The 21,042-nt window shown below is 33.1% G+C and overlaps 1 non-coding gene across 1 annotated transcript; it reads right to left on the minus strand.

The window, feature by feature from the left end:
* Positions 1 to 7,917: 7,917 nt before the first annotated feature.
* TRNAL-UAG lies at positions 7,918 to 7,990 on the minus strand. Its single transcript has one exon. It is a non-coding gene; the product is annotated as a tRNA-Leu (tRNA).
* Between the last annotated feature and the right edge of the window lie 13,052 nt (positions 7,991 to 21,042).

Here is a 21,042-nt window from a genome sequence, read left to right on the forward strand (position 1 = left end):
TCTATATTAGTAACAATGTCAGTCGCACTATTGTCAATGTGCTCTGAATACATACTTATTAAGGGGCAGCTAAGACATTAGAAGCTATAACTCTTAAGGTTGGCCCCTTTTTTATTCTTTTGCCAAAAGGTTGAGACTAAAAGGCAAAACGGTGCCTTTAGTTGTGCTGGTCTCCACAGCTTCAAAAATGGACAGGCTTGCTGAGTCCAGGGAACAAGCTGGGAAGAAGACTGGTACTACTAAAGTTACCTGGTCTCTCTATAATTCTGCAATTATCAAACTTGGAGTTCTATCAGGAAATTTTAACACCTGATAACTTATTAAAAGCATTTGAAATTATACACTTTATTTCTAAAGATGAGTCAATATAACTGTCAGGACAAAACTACTCTCAGGCCAGAATAACAATATCTTTTGCAGGCTTCCGATGGCTGTTTTCTAATATTTCTTAATCCTTCTGATAGATTAGGCTGGGAATAGAGGATGTGGCTATTTTATGATAATGTTTTACTATCCAAGGTCAATGGAAGAATTACTTCTTTTTTTTTTTAACGCAGAAAATAGAGCTATGAAGATGATGCAAGTATTTATTCAGAATTGTTGGATCATAGAATTAATCCTAAAATAGTTTGTGGTCTAGGATACACAAACTGGATTACTGGCCCAAAGGCCTGGGTCTTATTTCCTGTATTGTCTGTCTTGCAGCAAAAGCTGAAAAGGTTGGATTTCTTGGCCTGCAGGATCGATTGGGAGTTTTAAAATCCATGTCAGTTATATAATCACTCAACTCTTGCTTTGCTTTGGTTCTGCATAAATCTGACCCAGAGATAAATGAGACTGGAAATAGATTCCATTTTCCTTTTAGCAAACACACCATTGAGAGTAACTGCATGTGACATTCAACTCTATGGAGAAAGTCATCTTAGTATAGCTGCACCCTTCAATTACGTATGTTGGAACCTGTACTTTTTATCCAAAGTACTTCTCACATTGTACTTTAAATTTAAAAATGTGCAATTATTCATTTAGCATCTGTTTTCCACACCAGGCTCTACATTCTAAGATGCAAGAAATTATATCAGTCTCACTCTCCACGGTTCTAACACATTGTCTATATAATATGATGACTTAATAAGTATTTGTTCTATAAACAAATTAATAATTGGTGAATTTAAAGGAAAAACCTCAGAGTCACAATAGCCCTATCTTTGGTATCTGGAAAAAAGAGGAAAATAAAAATGAGAAAGGGAATGTTAGGCAATCTTTCCTTTGAATCCACCAACGAACAGATAATGGTGTTACTAAGGTCATTTTACAAACTTTTGTTTGTAACTGATCAAAATATCCAAATATTTTTTATAATGATACTAACTTATATGTAATATACCCTGTGTAACTAAAATTTATAGTTAAATATAATATTCTACTGACTGGTCCTTATACCAACATGAAGAAAGAGATACATGGATAAAGAATGACTGCTATAATGAAAAACAAGGCAATTTTTAGAAATCTAGACACTTGTGTCAGAGAGATAAGGATTCAAATCCTGGCTAAGTTATTTTAGGCACGTTACTTAATGTTTTACAGCCATAAAATATGGATAACAGGACAAATCAATAGGATGTTGTAAGGATAAATTTAGATAATATGTGCAAAGGACCCAACATGGTACTTGGTGCATAGTAAGTACTCAATGCATGTTAGTGACTAACATCATAATTATAGTTGTATTTTTTTTATTAACATTTGCATATTCTAAGTCTACAAAAATGAGTTCTCTACTGTGCCCTCCAAAGCTCATTTTCTGTGAACAACAAAGTTTACATAGCTTCAATATCAGGTTTGAAAGGTTCTTCACTTTATCTGTTATTAAAAGTTGGCTGTCTCTGAAGACTACAGCTCCCCCACCCCACCTGCTCTCAAGTGGAGGCACCTTTGCTCTCATATCCCATGTGTCATGAAGCCTGGAGGTACCCTCCTTGATTTTCAGCTCTCAGTAGATTTTCTCACTACATGTCAATCACTACAGTGCCAAAGAAGTGCATGCCATCACACTATACTGCCCACTATGCTTCCTTGGTAGTCAGCTACTACCTCACCATTACTCCCCTTATTCATAATTTTTTTGGCAACTGGCTCAGTGTTTTCCTCTACAGAGTACTCCTGGCATCATTTTTGGCAATTTCAAAAATCACAGAGGCAATTCATCTAATGCTACTTTCAGTTATTTGACCATCCGCAACCAACTTTTCCTCTAGCTCACTTTAAATATCCAGTCCTATGGTCATACATTAGAATTTGCCATTGCCAATAATGACCCCACTCCTAAATGCCCAAATTCAAGCATCCTATATTCTTACTACCATCTCATGTTTTCCCAGGTCATTTTCTCTATAGAATCCACTGTAATAATTTTTCAACCATGCAGGAGTCCAAATCTATTGTCATTACCGTTTATTTATTGTCTATTATCTTTGTCCACAACTTTAACTTTTTCACTAATTAGCTTAGATCTCAAGGCCTATCATTTACATTATTGAAATGTCTCTCTCGTAGATATTTTTATAATTCTAAAACCCTTTTCCACTCATTGCTAATATCTGGTGGTCAAAATAATAATAAAAAATAAATTTTATTTCAATGAGAAAATAGCAGTGAAAAGAAAATGATCTCACATTCCTATCACTAACCTGTTACTTGCCCATAACCATATTTTTTACATTATTTGTTCTCTCACAGTATAAATCATTCTTGTTCCCATGAAGAAATAACCCCTTTAATCTAGGCTTTAGCTCCTTCCCTCTTACTCAAAGACTTTGCTCCTGAAATTATTTCTTCTCTCCCCATTGCCACCACTTTTCCCTTCTCTCTTGGATGGTTTCCAAAAAGAAACAAACAAACAAACAAACAAACAAACAAAAGAAACAAACAAACAAACAAACAAAAAAACCCAAAACATCAAATGCCCTTATCATTAAAAACACCTTTAACTCATTACCACACATTTCTGTGGTCTTTTGAAATAAAGCTCCATGAGTGATAGATATATGTTCACTGATTACTTCTTCACCTCTTAATTCCCTTATTCATGTATTATCATTAAGATTTTGTCAGCATTACACCACTGAAGCTGCTCTTGATAAGAACATCAACATCCGTGTTGTATAAAATTTGATGATCAATTTTATTTCCTCATCATGTTCACTCAACATCAACAAACAGAAATATTTACTCCTTTGTTCTTGACCAGTTCCCATTACTTGACTTCTAAGCCACCACTCACTCTCTTTTGTTTTCCTCCTACTTCATTGACAATACCACATTTTCCTCCCACATAACCTCCTTTTTCTCACTTGAATTATTGTCACATCCAATGCTCTCTCCTTCTCTCTACTTATTAACATATCCCAAAGCAATGCCATCACTTCTATGTGACTTTGAATACATTATATTTTATGCCAACTCTCAAATCTATATCATCTCTGAACTATATATCTAAAAAATCTTTCATATTATATATATACATATAATTTTTGATTACTACCAATTTTATGCCTAAATCTGATCCTTCTAGCTGCTTTGGTCTTAATAAAAGTCACAACCACACATTCAGTTGCTCAGGCAATAACCTTAAACATTTCTTTGATTTCTCACTTTCCTCAAGTCCCATTATCCAGTTTTGTAGGCATTATCATCAAGTTTTGTAGGCATTATCATCTAAATACATCAAAATTCAATCTTATTTTCACCATGTATAATATCAAGATCCTAACCCAGGCAATAATTATCTCTTGCCTGAGTTAATGTAGTAATATCTTCTAATTGGTCTTCCTGTTTTATTTATAGCTCCCATAGCACATTTTCCACAAAGCAGTAAAAGAAATGTTTAAAAAGAAAAAAAAAGAAAATATGAAGACATCTTTTTTTAAGATTCTACATCTGCCACTCATCAGCAAACCAAGTCCCTCAAAGGCTTTCCATCATGTTTTGGATAATACAGGAAGTCTTTAGCATTGATTATATTAACCCTACATTTAATAATTCCTAATTCTTTTTCACTCACTCAGTCACCCACTCCAACAACATGGATATTGTTGATGCTTCTTAAATGAACCATCCTCATCTGTATCTTAGGGTCTTCATACTGTTCCACATGAAATGCTCTTTGCTAGATCCTCACATAATTTTCTCTTTCCTGTCATCTGAATCACTGTTCAAAATTTGTCTCCTTAGAGAGGATTTCTTGACTGTTTTATTTAATGTATCTCCTTCATCCCTAATCATGAACAGTCCTTTCATTGTCTGCTTTTTTTTTATAGTACCCAACATTGTCAGACTACACACATACACACACATACACACACACACACCATTCATATTTGCTTATTGATTTCTTCCAATAAAATTTAAGGTTCATTAAGACAGAGATTAGTCCTGCTCAATACTGTAACTTCACAGCCTATTATAGAGTCTGGTACATTTTGGATACTTGATCAATAATTATTGAATTAGTGACTGGAATCTGTAATAAAAATGAATTTCATTGAAATGACTTTTGGATTTCATCCCTCTATACAGTTGACTAAAACTAGAATGAGGATGCAGAGTAAAAATTGTGATTAAATGACCTTCTTTATTGTACAGAGAAATATTTTATTCTCATTCATCGAAGGTTTGTTTAAGGGAGTGTAAGAAATATAATCTCATCAACATAATCTTATCCAATCAACATGCTGTGCTGCCTGCCATGACAATCCAAGAACTATCTGCTTAGACATAATCTTAAGGGTTTCAAACTGCTGATTCTTCATAGACCTAACAAAACTAAGAATATGTTACATCAGAAAGGCAGTAATGAGAAAAAGGATAATTGGAGTTCAACAGTTCCACTTTGTATTCGTTTCAAATGCCTTTGTTTTATTATCCTCTGGTAAAAAGGCAATCCTTGGGAGTTGAATCACTACCCAATTTCCTTGAGCCCCAACTTTCCTAAGAAGCAATCTTTGCCCAATTTACAAATCAATAAATCCTAAGCACCTACTATATGTTAAGTACTTCTTAAGGCATCGAAAACTGCAGTAAATAGGATAAATTCCAATAATTCCAAATTTCATTCACTTAACTGTTTTTTGAGAAAGACATCAAAAATTTGCAGGTGTGGTGGGAATTACAGAGTTCAGTATCCTGATAATGCTGCAAACACAGTGCCTCCTAAATTCTTGAAGGTCTACACACATTTGGCTTCACTGTGGCCAGCTTGCTTTATCACTATCAGCAACTTGGAATCATGTCTGCTCCTCTGTCATCTTATATGTTCTGGATTTCTTGTTCATGAGAACCATTTCACCCTGAGCCAGTTATATACCAAGAGCTCCAACAATTACAGATCTGAAAATCTTATGTTATGATTTCGGCTTCCTGAAAACTTTATCAGCCCAATATCTAACTCCACCTTGGAACCAGAGATAATATATGTTCATCATTGAATGCTCACCATCTGAAAGTACCTAGAAAATGTCATTATTCTATTTTCTGAATTGGCCCTTGCCAACAAGATTCAGGATGGAGTAGTTTTCCTGAACCAACTCCCTCCAACTCCTGTTACTAGATTAGAAGGGATCACTATATAATTAATTGTATGTGTATCAGCTTCATATTTTTCACAGATTATGAAATAGTGACTTCCTGATAAATTTTACAAGGATACAGAAAAATAGGGAAGATAGCAAACTATTTAATTATTTTTATTTTGCTTAAGTTGGAGAAAAAGTGTTTAGGACTAATATTAAAATGAGCTTGATATGTAAGCATGTGACTGTATTATATAACAGAATAGCAATTAAGTAAAAACACATAGTCTCCCTTTTCATTTGAACATTTTAAAGTAATGCTGTTTTAATATTTGATAGATATGGACTTCAGAGCTTGAAATAAAAGAGAAAATTATATTTGCTTCTCATTTTTTTTTATTTTTAGACATTTTTTCAAAGCTTTCATGACTTGTTATTTCTCAAGGTTAACATATTCAAGCTAAGATTCCCACTAAGTATTTGATTTATTGAAGCACATGTAGCTTCATACAGAGTGGAATTGCTGAACCTCTACTGGTGTACATTTTCAAAGTAAGTGTGGCGAAGCAAAGCAAAAATAGTATCTCCTTTGTGAATGTGAATGCCGGCTCCCTTGGCAGAACACTTAATTTCCAAGATAGATAGATATTCAATTGACACTGGATGGAGCACATTTAAGCTTTTTGCCCTCCTACAAAATAACTGAACAGCATTGTGATTTTAACTTATTTCTTTATCTACATTAACTGAAAGAATTGTAATGTATTAGCTCTAAACAGATTTCAGAATTTTATTTGTCAAAATGGTATTGAAAAGAACTGCTTTATTATCAATGAATTAAACCTATTATGGTTACTGCATGATATAAACCCTGCTAAAAGAAGTTGTATATTATTAAAAACCTTAATTTACTTTTAAAATAAATAATGGGATTAAAAATTGAAGAACATTAAAAATGTGATGCTAAGAATACATTTGGTTTATAGAAATTAAAATATTATCAAGCTCTATTTCAAATCATGTAGCATTATATTTTTTATTTTTTTGGAGATTTATATTTTACCTCTTACCACTGTTTTATTTTACCAGTGTTTTAAAAATATGGATCTTTGTTTTTCCTTTTTATGCACTAAATTATTATTCTGAATACTCATCAGTTTTAGAGTTACTAAACTTTATAGAGACCTTCACTTTTAAGTAATGGGATTGTTGAGATACTGAATTTTTAATATTTTAAAAATAATGTTTTCTATCTTTGAGATTCTCAAGTACAAATAATATGCTTGTTCTATATATGTTAAGTAACATATCATAAACACTATCAGAAATATTAAATTTTAGAAAAGAAAGTCCACATGTTTATGACATATATTAAAATTCCAGATATCAGATAAGTTTCTCATGTTAGTATCTTTATGTACTTTCATTTTTAATATATAATTGCTTTCAATTATAGCTTTAACATGTTTGAAAGTTGATCTCTTCTCAAAAGGTCCTGCTATATGATACTAACTTATTTGTCTTTTTGGAAGCCTTTACGTTATTCTAGAGTTTGTGACATGAAACCCAGAGCTCACACTCCCTTATAAAGCCAAAGACTCACTATCTTATTTACTCTTATTAATGAGACTCTTCTTTAATATGCTAAAATCAACAAATTGGATCTATTTTACTACATGGAAAACAGATATATCTACTAGAATTCACTCGAGAGAGCTATTTCTACATCTTATTACCTAAATTGTTTTTTATCCATTTTATTTTCTTGACTGAATTGCTCCCCAGTTAATCTTCCTTGATTCAACCATATCTACTCAGGTTTTTTATAAACTGGCCTTGAGTTTTGTTCTCCAACTTTTATTACAGATGCTCCAGCACACAGGACTTTGTCCATCTTCATTTTTTATTTATGTTATGATAATAGTTATTTTTTTATTTTTCTAATATAAAATTATATAACACTAATTATGTTTCATACACAGCCTCTGTATCTATCCTTGATCCTGCCTCCTTTTGTTAAGAGAGCAAAATGTCTTCCTTTTTCATTATCAGGAATTGGCTTCAAATATCTTTAGTTAAGATAATCAGTCATTAAAAACAATCCCACATCACCATTTTTATTCTTTCCTTTTTCACAAAAACATTTTTTTCTGACATATAAATTTTCATGACAAGTTTCTACACATTTTTATTTATTTTATTTTATTTTTTATTTATGCCTCCAATACCCAGTCTTCCTAGGTAACCTCCCATCCAAGTACTAACCAGGCCTGACCCTGCTTAGCTTTTGAGATCAGACATTGGGCTTGTTCAGGATGGTATGGTCATAGAACATGGATAAACATAGCTCCCCTGGGGTGTGAACCCAGGACCTTCTGTGTCTAAGGCAGATGTGCTAACCACTACACTATGGAACCACATCCTTTACACATTTTTATAAGTGATTAATAGGGGTATATTTATGGCAGTCTCACTACTCACATACAAGTTTGTTAGAAAACTAGTGAGTTTTTTGATCTTATGAAGTGTTTATTAAATTTTGGAAGAAGGCTTATAACATAAATGATGTGAATACAATTAAACTGAGTAATAATATTTGAAATCTAAATTTTGAAATCTACTAAAATTTTCTAGATAATTATATCTTAGAAGTTCTGCTTTAACAAATGGCAATTCCACCTTTATATCATAAACAAACAGCAACTCTTCAAAACTGATTGAGAGAAAGAACAAGGAGAAAATGACATACTTTATAAAAAGAGTGAATACTCAACTTGCCCCCACCTTTGCAACATACATATATACATGCAATTTTTGGACATAATACTTTATTGAATATTCTCTCTAGATTAAACCAATTCTCCTTTTGGATAAATTGCATGGGTGTATTCTCCAGTTCAATATTCTCCTGGGGGAACCAATAAGCTTTAATGATCTCTGTAATACTCCTGACTACTTTTTATTTATCTCTAAATAAAATGTCCAAAATTATGAAGATTACTACCAAAACATTAAGATCAGAAGCTCTTAAATATTTAGCCTATATTCAATCATTCACTATAGTTCATTACATTTAGTTATCTAGGTGTATATTTTGAGTTTCACTTTTCCCAAAGGATTTTCCCTTCCACGAATTCAATATTGATATGGGCCTACAGACATCTTGGGTAATTGTAGTATGTGCTTTACATTTTTTCTTTCCAGGACAAGTTGATAAGAATAATTTTTCTAAGTTGAAACTTTGAAGTTTTGATAGTTTTTCTGCATGCTGAAGTGAAACCAGAATTTTTTTATGAAGAAATTTTACAGCTGCCCACTTTAGTTCCTATGTCAACCATGTGTACAGGTGAGTTATTACAGGAATCCTGAAATAAGCTCATAACCATGCCTTCCCCTGGTCGTTACATGGCAAGCATAGTGTATGTAGAGATCAGTTTTTTGTTAGATTATATAAACTTGAATTTACTGCCGCCTTCATCAAAAATATGGCTGTACAAGGAATATTCCTGGACAAGTTCACAAAAATATAACGTTTATTCACTTGAGGAGTTAAAAACGTGTGTGTGTGTGTGTGTGTGTGTGTTCAAGTCTCACCATTGGAAATTCTGATTTTATTTTTGGGATAAGACTAGGACAACCTTATTTTTCTTTTAAAATTCATGATTAATTCTGAAAAATAATGAGGATTAAGAACAACTTTTCTAGGTACTTCAAGTTACATTTCTGAATTCTGTCAGAGAACTTCAAATCCCCAATTGTCAAAACAAGCTGCAAATTTGATTTTTAACTTTTAAACACCTATTAAAATAATCCCAGCCACACTTTTGGAATCTGCTGGGTTTTTTTTTTTTTTTCTTCTTCTTCTTTTTTTTTTTTTTTTTTTTTTTTAATCCACTTGGCTCAGGAGCCTTTGAGCATCACAATGGTACCAAACATACTGCACGTGGGAGTACTTCATTACATGTGGTAGTGTCTACATGGATGTGGCAACAGCAAGAATTCCACTTCCAAGGCCCTCTTCCAGTTGGACTCAGCTCCAATAACACCTCGTTTAACCTTCCCTGCTTTCTCAGATAGTCTTCTGATGCATGTTTTTGGCCTCCGTCCAGAGAAAGTTCTCTGCTTTTAAGGGTTTCTGTGATTAGGAATAAATTAATTAGGGCCCAGCTAATCCAAAACAATCTCACTATTTTAATTATATCTGCGGGGTCCCTTTAACATGAAATTTAAAATATTCACAGGTGTCAGGAGTTAGGTTATGGACATATTTGGAAGAAGTAGGCACATTCTACCTATCAGACACTTGTACACTTATTAGCACTCTACTTTCCCCCTATGCATTTTATATTTTCCCCTTCATGTATCCTTCCATCATGTATCACTTGCTTTTAGAGCTGATTAGGCAAATGTTAAATCAAAAGATGAGTGAGATACTACCACTTTAGAAAGATTCTGTATTTGCCTGGGAACTCAAAGCTGTAGACTTTTTCCCTCCCAAAGATACAGCGACACTTTAGAACTAGATTTCTTCTTTCTTATTCTCATTCTTTATGAGCCATACGGCACCAGAATCCAGAATAACTTGGCTTCATGTTTAATTAACTTTGAGCTCATAACTTGTCTTCACCTTAGAAACAGCAGAGAATATTTTTCTTCATTTATATAAATATTCTTTCTTATTAACTTACAAGAATGAGCATGAGCAATTTAAAATGTGTGAATCCCAATGGATTTAAGCTCTAATCTTTGTCCTTAATGCAGAAAAATAGAGTTTCCTATAGTTGCCTAAAAGAAAAATAGCATTTCCTATAGAATTTCCTAAAAGAAAACAATATACATTTAAATCACAACTTCAAGATGTGTTTCACCTTTTAAAGAGGCAACACTCTGTCTTAAAGTACAATAGTGTTTTGTGCAAAAAGCTGAAGTACTAAAACACATCCATTTAAAATAAAATCATAATAGTCTCAAGAGTTGCATCCGATCACACTCACTTCTCACCAAAAAATAGTGTTGTGCACAGATGGCAATGGTGATGTTATGTAATGTATGTCAAGAGTATTTGTTAAGATACCACTGGGGACCAATGCTTTATAGCAGCTGCAGTCCTTTCTTAGTGAGCTTGGTTTTAAAAATGAATTCTCATCCACTCAGACAGTTTCTTTTGCTGAAAGTCTCCAAAGACTATCTCATTATCCTACTTTTTCAATGACTTTTCATAAAGAAATACAAGATGTGAATCTGGCTTTTAATATGTACCATTTAAAGTAGTTAGCAATGATACATTAGTCATTCCATCCAGTGCCTCTGTAAGGTGGGTGAGTGAATAATTACAAATGACCTTCAGACAAGTGAGGATCTAATGTAGCCTTGAAGGCTTCTCAGTATGGGGTGTTTTGTCTGATGGGTGAATAAGCACTGAGTCATTAGCATGACATTTGAGAGATTATTAGGAATTTGCAACTAAAAAAATCTATTTTTCTTAGTCATGATAATGGCTTACTCTTCTTACCTGTAATGCTAGATTTTTAATTTTTCTTTCTATATTCCAAGATCCTTCACTTAAAGGGTATATTTTCCTTTAGGAAAGGACACAGAGTAAAGCTATCAGAAGGAACATTTAATAAAAAAAATGAAAAGCTAGGAAATTTTAAAATGTTGAGAAAACATGGATTCCTATTTTCTAATCCATGGCTAAATTAATATGCAGATCTAAATGTTTAACCTTGGTTTATAAAACTGATCTTATAAAGCTCAATTGCCTTGGAAGAATAATTTATCCTATTGGTTTTCACATTAAATCTGCCAAAATAAGCAATGTATGGAAAGACACTTGCTACCCTCTTTGTTTCCCTGATGCCCTGTATAGAGGAGATACTTAACACAAATTTGTTGAATAATAATGTAAAATTTTTTGTATTCTCTTTTATTCAATAATCACTTTCTATCTACTTCAAATTGGTAGGGAAAGTGAGGTCTCTAGTCTATACAAAGGGAAAAAAAGAAGGAATTATCTGCCTTAAATAATCTTTCAGGTGGAACCACATTCAAGAAACAAAACAATTTAGGCACTAGGGGTTAAGTGCTCATAAAGAGGACCTCTACCAACATCTTTCTTTCTTATTTATGCAATGCATAAAAAGATGATAAGAAATATATTCCCACTAATTCATTTGATATATTTTCCTAGTTTTCCCACTTTCATATTTATTCTAGCCTGTTAACTTTATTTCTTCTTCTTTTGGAATATATCCATTACTTTCTTCCATAGCATTTTCTCTACTTGTCATTTAATGAACATGCGACCCATGATAACAACCTTTCATCTTTACTAGACTAATTGTTCTCTTTTTTTTAGATATACAAAACTGGACAGGCATAAAAAATGTACATCAATTGAGTCATGAAGGTTAAAAACTACTCACTTTTCTCATTTTTCATCTTTTCATCTTCCTCATGTGTTTTCTCTTTATGTTTTCCATGCTATAATTTAATTTTGTTTTTCTGCTCTTGAGAAATAATCAGTAGCTTGTCATTATTATGCTCAGACTACAAGGCCCAAATCTACTTTATAACTATTCAATCTACTTTAAATAGTTATGCCAAATTGAGCTGTCATTGGGCATCACTTTTGTTACGTGCTTACAGTAGATGGTTAAGGACTTTAATATACAGCAGAATCAATATGATGTTGATAAAAATTTCTTTATTGTAGCAACAATTGAAAGGAAGTTTCCACTTAAGCCAAGACATTCTTGTAATCAGATGGTCAATCATTGCGAAAACTAAGCGAAGTTGATATGCTTCATTCAGAAATTGTACCATTGATTAAAGAGGGGTGACATTACTGAAATTGTCTTTTTATCATTACTGAATTGATTTGAACTATATTAGGAACAACTACAAAAAACTGACAGGAAAAGCCTTTATCATTTCACCAGGAGTATACTTACAAGGTTGGTTTTCTCAATCAACAAAATATCTTATTTATACATTCATTCATTCACTTACTCGAGCAATATTTATTGAGCTACTAGTATGTTTCCGGGCATTGTGTAACTAAAAAATATTTTTCCTACATCAATAATCTTATGTATAGTTGGAGTGAGGGGAGATATGGGTCAAGATAGAAACATATAATCAAAATCCAGTGTATAAAAACCATTACAGAATTGTGCCCAGAGAACACTGTAACACAATGGAAGACTGATTGTTATTGATTCGAGGAAGAATGAAGTTAAAAGACTAGGTGAGAGGCTTGCCTCGTCCTGATTCTGCTGAGTGCCCTTGGGTAACATCTAGTATATCTTTGGATTTCAATTAACTCATATACACAATGCAGGTATGAATCTGATAACAGGAACAATAGCTAAATTTATAGAACACTTTCTAAGTGACTGTTCTATAAATTTTACTTATATAAACTGATCGATTTTTTCAATTATTCTATGAGACAGGTACCATTAATATCCTAATTTTATCTGTGGAGAAATTGAGGCCTATAGAAGTTAAGTAATTTGGGCAAAGTCACCCAGTTAGTAAGTGGTAGACAAAATAGTACTACTGACTTTTATCTTCTATGGGACCTAAGTAAGTACACATTCTTACAGTAGAAATTTCCAAATTTATTTACTGAGAAAGCAGCTTAAGAAAATTGACCAAGCCTAATTAAATACAAAATGGAGTTTTTCTACAGCAAATTTATTATATACATTATATATATTAAAAAAGAAGAAGAAAGTTCAACTCATCTAAACGTGATTGTGTTTATTTTCCATGGAATCCATGAATTTGAAGGGAATGCAATGTACTTTCTGAAGTCAAATGCTTAAATTTTTCAAACATCTGTCATAGGAGTTAAAGTAAGGGACAAAATGACTAAATTCAGAGTGGGTGGCATTGGCAGAGTGGATATTCTGTGGAGAAAGTTTGTTGCCTTAAAAGATTTTTGAAGTATTTTAAAAATATTTTAAAGGCCCTTCTTGAATTAGTTGACATTATCTCTTTTCAAGATCCAAGTTCACCACACTAAGAAGAGGTTTTACAAGTGTCCACCGTCTCAACATTTTTTCTCCACCCCAGTTTATTTGCTGGCAGTATTTACACATACATTTCTCCCCTCACTGCTGTTGAAAAGTAGAGCATATCTATGAATCTTTTCATAAGCCATTCTGGTGCAAAGTGAGGAAGCAATTACCATTCATTTACATGGAAAATTTCTTGAGCATTCCTAGACCCAAGAAATAATTTACCAAATCATATCAAATACGCTTAATTATACCCAGTTTTACGCTAAGCGTCACACCTTTGCAAACTCTCTTAGGCTTTTCCTATACCAGGACACATCTTGCCAACAGATGCACAAAATGAATAGAGATAAAGCACAGATGCTCACAGATACAGTTCGAAGCTCTGGTGGCTTGATGCTGAGATGCTAAGTGTAGTTCCCAGGAAGGAATTTGCTGGGGCCACTCTGGCAACTCCTGGTATGAGCTGCCTCTAAAATGGCTTGCTGCAAAAAAAAAAAAAAAAAAAAAAAAAAAAAAAAAAAAAACGCCGAAAACTATATTTGCTTTTGTTATTTTTAATAAAAGTGAATTTTTTCTTTGGATTTCCTTTTGTTAGCGAGAACAGCTACTAACAAAGGCCTTTGATAGAAGTGAAATAGCATAATGTGAACTTTCGAAAAGCGGGGAATACCTGTAGAGTTACGTAATGAAACACTGATAAGAAATGTGTTTTGAAGTTGTTTCTTTTTTTTTACTGTCTTGTTTATGGTAATTCTTACGTCTAATTTTTGAAAAATAGGCATCTTCCCATGGTACCTCCTAGCATTATCAAAGGCAAAATAATAAGACTGCAAAATATAATTGAAGTGTAATGCTACAATTTCATTTTCCTAACCTTTCATGCTGAAGTGCAAGCTCTGTGAATGAGAAAGTATTTAATGCCTAGCTGATGATCTCGCTAGAGCTGCACTTGCATAACTTTAAAAACCCTAGTATATTTTGACCTTTTGGGTATAACTAAATCTGTTTAAAAATATTTTTTAGGAAGTCATAAATGAGAGATTTATAAATTTATTTATGACTGTCAACATTAAGAAAAGCTTTATAATTTTCTGAAGGACTTCTTCTCACTGTATAAGCTTCTGATTGGTAATATGAATTAAAAAATTATTAAGGACTATATATATATATTGTACATCTATCATCAACTTTGCTTTCACCATTGTTATGTATTAAATGGGAAAGCCAGTTGCCCAATGATACTATTATCTTTCAGTCTAATGTGAAAACATTTAGTACATGTAATTCTATTAATATTATTCATGAATAAATAAGAGAAAATCTTCAGAATACCAGTAAGCAGATTTAGACTTATTTAAACTTGAATCTTATATATACTTACACTTTGTGACCACTAGAATACCTATTTGAGTAATAAAAGATTTTAAATCTGACATTTAAATGGGATCTTTTCAAGCAAATAACATGATGCTAATGTACATAAAGACAGCATTACAGAGAGGGTTTGGATGGGGTTAATTGGCAATTGCGATATTTAACATTTCAAAGCTTATACCTTCAATTTAATAATGCCTTATATTTATAACGCACTTTTGTGTTTCACAATTTATAAAGTGTGTTACATAGATGTTCTTTTTGTTTCTTAAAACAATCCCTTAAGGGCTGTAAAGCATGAATTGTAAAGTTGAGCCATCTAATGTTGGAAATATGATGTGCCATGCTCAAGCTTACACAGATAGAAAGTGGTAAAACAAGGAACTAGAATCTAGGCTTTTTGATTCCAAAATTTATCTTTGTTGCATTAAGACACACTCATTTCCCTCAGGATAAATGAAAAAACTGTTTACCGAATGAAGAAACAAAGGATATTTTCCTTAACTTGCCTTCTTATTGATGGCTAGAATATTATATTGCTTTTCTCTCTGAATCCTTCTTCATTTTATTTTATAATCTGAACTCTTTCTATGATACACCAAAGAAAATCAAATTCTTGAAGAAAGAATTGTTGATTCTAGAAGGATATTTGGAAGGTTTAATTCAGTCCATTCACTCTGTTACAACCAAGTATGGGTGCGTAGAAGCCTAGCATCTGAGTTCACTAGAACCCCAACAAATTATTGACAAATAGATTATCAGTGAAACTGGCAAGTTGTTTAACTTCTCTGCTTTGAAGTTTTCTTAACTATCAAATGGAGATTATAATGATATTTACCTTAGATAGTTGTAAAATAATTAGATAAATCAATAATATAAAATTTTACTAATGACACATAGTAAACACTATCAGCATTGGCCATTATTAATTATTATTAATAAATATGTTATAATGATAACATCTTTTAACTGGGTCTCTATTTAGTTCAAGTTTTTGTTTTGTTTTTTTTTTTAAATATCACACACATGTAAGTAAACTTCTATTTCTTTTCGAAGGTCTTCACAATATCATTTTAAAGGCTGAGATTCTCAATAGCAAAGATAATTTTTATTAAGATTAAACAACTTCCAGGGTTGGAGTTCAGAAAAGAGGGGCAGTGCTACAATTCCAGAGTGTGTTTTGAACTTACAGATTTTTCAGATGTTTTGACCTACAAGCAACCTGTCAGTTTCAGACTAAGCATAGAGCGCTCTCTTGCTTCAGTAGTTGGCACTTAAGTATAATTGCTATGCCAATCATGCTCTCAAGAAACATATAGTATTTAGACTTAACAGGAAGAAAACAACTTATTAAAAAAGAAAGTTCTGTAAATAATGTTAATCTTCCCTATTAAGCCCCTGAGCAATCATATTTAAGGGATTAAAACTTCTCCTCAATCTATGACTGTTCGCTACATGCCCATAACAGAGACACCAATCTTTGGGGGAACTGATGATTTATTATTAGTTATTCATGGTAAAATAATACTTCTCCTTTAAGGAATATTCAATTTAGAAAGAAAATAGGTAGATCAATGGCTAATTTTAAATAGAGGAAGAAAGGAAATAAAAAAGGGAGGGAGGGAGGAAGAACAAACTTAGAATTCTTTTAGGTATAATCAACAGGTAAAGACAAACCTTGAGTTAGTTTAAGAAAATTAAATATTTTATTTTGTAAATGCACCAGTGTCACAGCTGAAGACATGAATGCATTTGGGTTTTAAGGACAATTTAAACAAGTGTAGAAATGCCATCGAGAATCTTTTTCATATCTTGTTAATGTGGGAAACAAGGCTGTCAACAGGTCCTGAATTTTACATCTTTGAATCAATCATCCAAAGATTAACCTGGTAACTTTCTTTATTTAAGGCCATATTTTTCAAGGAGGGACTCACTGGTCCGGATTCAGTCAGATTGGAATTTCAGTCCCACTTACTCTGACTGGGGTGGTAGTGGGCAGGGAGGGGCGGGGAAGGAAAAGAGTGAGCCCAGTTTTGATGACTTATCTACTCCTGAACCAATCAGCTATGGTCAGGGAGCTGAGTTACCACTAACTTATTTGCTCTTGTTCCAAACATGTGACATTGAAAAACAACAGTTACTACAAGAGGTGTACCAGGCACATAGCCCCATAGCAGGGGTCCCCACCCCTGGGGCCACAGACCAATACTGTCTGTGGACTGTTAGGAACCTGGTAGCACAGCAGGAGGTGAGCGGCAAGCAAGCAAGAAAAGCTTCATCTGTATTTGTAGTCGCTTCCCAGAGCTAGTATCACCACCTCAGCTCCACCTCAGATCATCAGGCATAAGATTTTCATAGGATCACCGGTCCCTGGTGCTGAAAATGTTGAGGAATGCTGACTCCCACAGCATTCCACTGAAATTCATTTGTTTATTTAATATTTATATAACTGATATTTACTGAGCAACTCCTATGTGTCTGATAGTGTTCTAGATGAAGGGAATACAGCAATAAATAAAATAAATATATTAAACCTACAGAAAGCTTGTGTTATTTTGTAACTTACAGCTGAAATTACTTCTCATACTGTTCAGTCTGAGTACAGTAAGATTTGGTTTTAGATAATCAACTGCTACTCTTGGGTAGTCAAAGATTTAAGTATGCCAGGAATTCCTATGTTTCAGCATTAGTCCTTGTTACTCACTTTTCCCCTTATTTTTCTTTCTTTCATTTTAGATACCTCCAATTGTTTCTCAGAGGAGCAATCTCTTTTTAATTTTGTAAAGAACAGCCTTGGAGTCTAATTTGGTAAGACTGTAAGACTATAAAACTGGCCTTGCATCCTGAGAAGCCTCGAATGCCAGGGCCTCTGAGATGTTCATGACTGTTTATTAGGGGATTTTAGCTAACTTTCTGGGTAATGGGGAGCAGACTAGGGAATAGTCAACAGGCTGGTAGAGTGCAATATCAGTCTTGGAGGGTGGATGTCTAGTTTTAACTCTTGAGTATAAAGAAATTTAAAACTGTTTGCACTGGGAAAGGAGAGATAGCAATCCTGCCAGGTTCTAACAAGCGTGATTAAATGCCAGGCACTGTGCAGCGTCATGGGACATTAAGGCATTAGTACCAGAGTGGGAACAGTTTGGAAATAGCACTCAGTCAGTAAAAAGACGTGAGATGAGATCCCAGTTCATCCAGAAGGAACAAGCGAGTATAATTGTCTGTAAAAAGAGTTCCTTCAATTTCTTACACAGGCAAATGGGCATCTATCCAATATTTAAATTTTTGCCTATAAAAAAGCTGAAGATCTATTGAAAGGGAGAATAAAGAATGTAATTATTAATAATCCTCATTATTAATGATTTGTTATTGTTAAAATATTCACCAAATTTTCTTAAACAGAATTTTTAAGAATGTACTAAAGAAATCACTGCTAATTTTGCTAAATGAGTGATTTTCAAAATGCCTGAGATTATTGTAAACTTGGAAGTAAGTAATTTCTAGATTAAATACACAGCAGGGGGGAAATATTGAGAAAAACATATTAGAGAGACAAATATTGCCATTGACAGTTCGAAAGAGTCTGTTTATTGGGGATGCTAATAAATGGGTTTAAATGGATTGTCTTATATTTTGGTAAGTTATCTTAATTTTTTGGTGGTTTAAAATGGAGCATATAATACATAGGACATTAAAATTTTAAAAGGAGGAAATGGAAACACTACACTAGACACATTATTTTTTATTTAAATGACAATATTTCCATCTGTACATACAATGTACTTCAACAATACATATTATTATGCTCAAAGAGTATTAGGAACTTATAAATTGCATACTACTTTGTATATGGAAGACAGTCAATAATTTTATTTAAATGAAATGTACTGAATTGTATAACAATAATTTGCACACACTAGGTTCTTTTTGACTCAAATATCCCTGAAAATAAAAGTATTTTGCATGTTGGTCAATATTTCTGCATTCTGAATATAGCCAGAATATTGATTGTCTACTCAAAATCATTAGCATAAGACCTATGAAGTATGTGTTTCTCCATATGGTATTCCTATGTTTTTCTATAAGGAAAACACTATAAAATAACCACAATTCTTGTTGCATTAGAGATAAGGTTGTCACAATCATTCTAGTTCATATCCAGTTGATATTAAAAATAGGGCATTTCAGAAGGTAAGCAGCAGGAAAATTACATTTTCTAGAATCAGGTTCCCTGCACAATTTCCAAGTGATGTAGCATCAGCATCAGGCAAGGAGTTTGATTTTATGACAATGTGTTTACAAATATATTAAGGGCGGGATGTTCAGCACCCTGAATGGGATTCGAGATGCATTACTTGCTTATCTTGACAGTGGATGCTTGTCTATAGTTGTGTTTTTTGGCAATATGATGAAAATGAGTCCAGTGTTTACTTTTGTTTCTCTTTGGTTTCGACTACCCATCCCTCCCACACACGAAAACCTATTTAGATGCTATTTTAAATGCCAAAAGGGCACATTAATAAATGTTGGAGAATAGGTGCTCCAGAAAGGATGTCATTCATACAAAAAGCTTCGATAAAGAGTCAATTTTGAATAATGAGAAGCCCCAAATGACATACAATATAAACTATAGCAGCTCATGAAAACCAACACATATTTCACAATCCATTCAACAATTCTCCATCTAACAGTCTGAAATTAAAATCCATATGTTGTTCTCTAAGGTCTAGTCCCAGTTGTCATATATTTTTGATTGGTTAACATTAGAAACATAATACTTTATATAACATAACTATTCCTATATTTTATACAATTCTGTTTTATCATAAGCATTTTGTATTTAGCAATGTATATTATACAGTGATTAGTTCAAGGCTACAGTTTTCTAAAAAGGTAAAAACTAAGATCAAGCACTTGGTAGTCTTTTGTAGAAAAATTTTCTGAAACATTGTTTGACTTAAAAAGAATTGAGTCAGTTTTAAGGACACTTGCTGAACATTATGATGCTTCTACGGTCTGTCTGTAGCTTTAGTGTAGAGTTTTCCTGTGCTAATGCATATTTTAGACATACTAATAATTTCTTTCTTGTTTTGACTTTGTCTTAGATTGTTTCATACTGTTTGTGCCTTCTCTTTCATGTAGTTCATTTCCTTTACATTGTGGTGGGTCTACATCAGTAATCAGAAGAAGAGAATCACAATAAAATGAGTTTTTCTACCTTGAAAGTAAAAAATTATTTGTTTATTTTTTTCCCCCCACCTCGTTTAATTTTGCTAGTCTTGCTGAAAGAAATTTGAAAAAGAACCAGAGAAATATGTGTGCAAAAGGCAGGCTCTGTCCAACATAGAATTAAAACTTTGATTTGAAGACTTGGTAGTTTATTTTGAAAAATTATCATGTGTTTGGGACCAATGTGTAGTGCTGAGTGGGAGAAAGAACAGAGGTAAAGAATTTTGAAAGTGTTGTAAGATTTTTGAAATGAGCAGAGGTAGGAATTAATTCATAAACAGATAGAAAATAGATAAACAGGAAATAGGAGTGAAAAAAGGTCTCAGGTCTTGAGCAATAGTGTTTTTGGGGATACTTTTTATTCTATTTGGTGTTCTTGGCCCTGAATTAGGGCTATTTTATTTCTATACAAAAGGGCTAAATAATTAGCATTGCCATTTTGTTGTTGCTGTTGTAATTTTTCTCTTGAACCAAAGAGACTTGAGTATAGATCTTAGTACTTAGCACTCACTATGTAACTTTGGGTAAGTGAGTAAGTCTCCTTAATGCTCACATTTCTTACTGGTGTGTGAAAGCGTAGAATACTCACCTTGAAGAGATATCAGAAGGAAAAAAAGTGAGACTTTATTAATGTTGGGCATATCTTAAAGTCTAGTGCAAAGAAACTATGTGGGTAGCATAGCTGCTATGGAGGATGAATACTCAAGGGAGTGCTGAGACAAGCCTGAGGGTCGAACCACATCACAGTCTCCTACACTCAGTCAAACAAGAAAGAGTTGATCATTGGTGAGATCCTGATCCTGGTTAAGAAAATAGACTGGCAAAAGATGCTGACC

The sequence above is a fragment of the Pteropus vampyrus genome, unplaced genomic scaffold (assembly GCF_000151845.1).
Source record: "Pteropus vampyrus isolate Shadow unplaced genomic scaffold, Pvam_2.0 Scaffold22, whole genome shotgun sequence".
Classification (NCBI taxonomy): domain Eukaryota; kingdom Metazoa; phylum Chordata; class Mammalia; order Chiroptera; family Pteropodidae; genus Pteropus; species Pteropus vampyrus.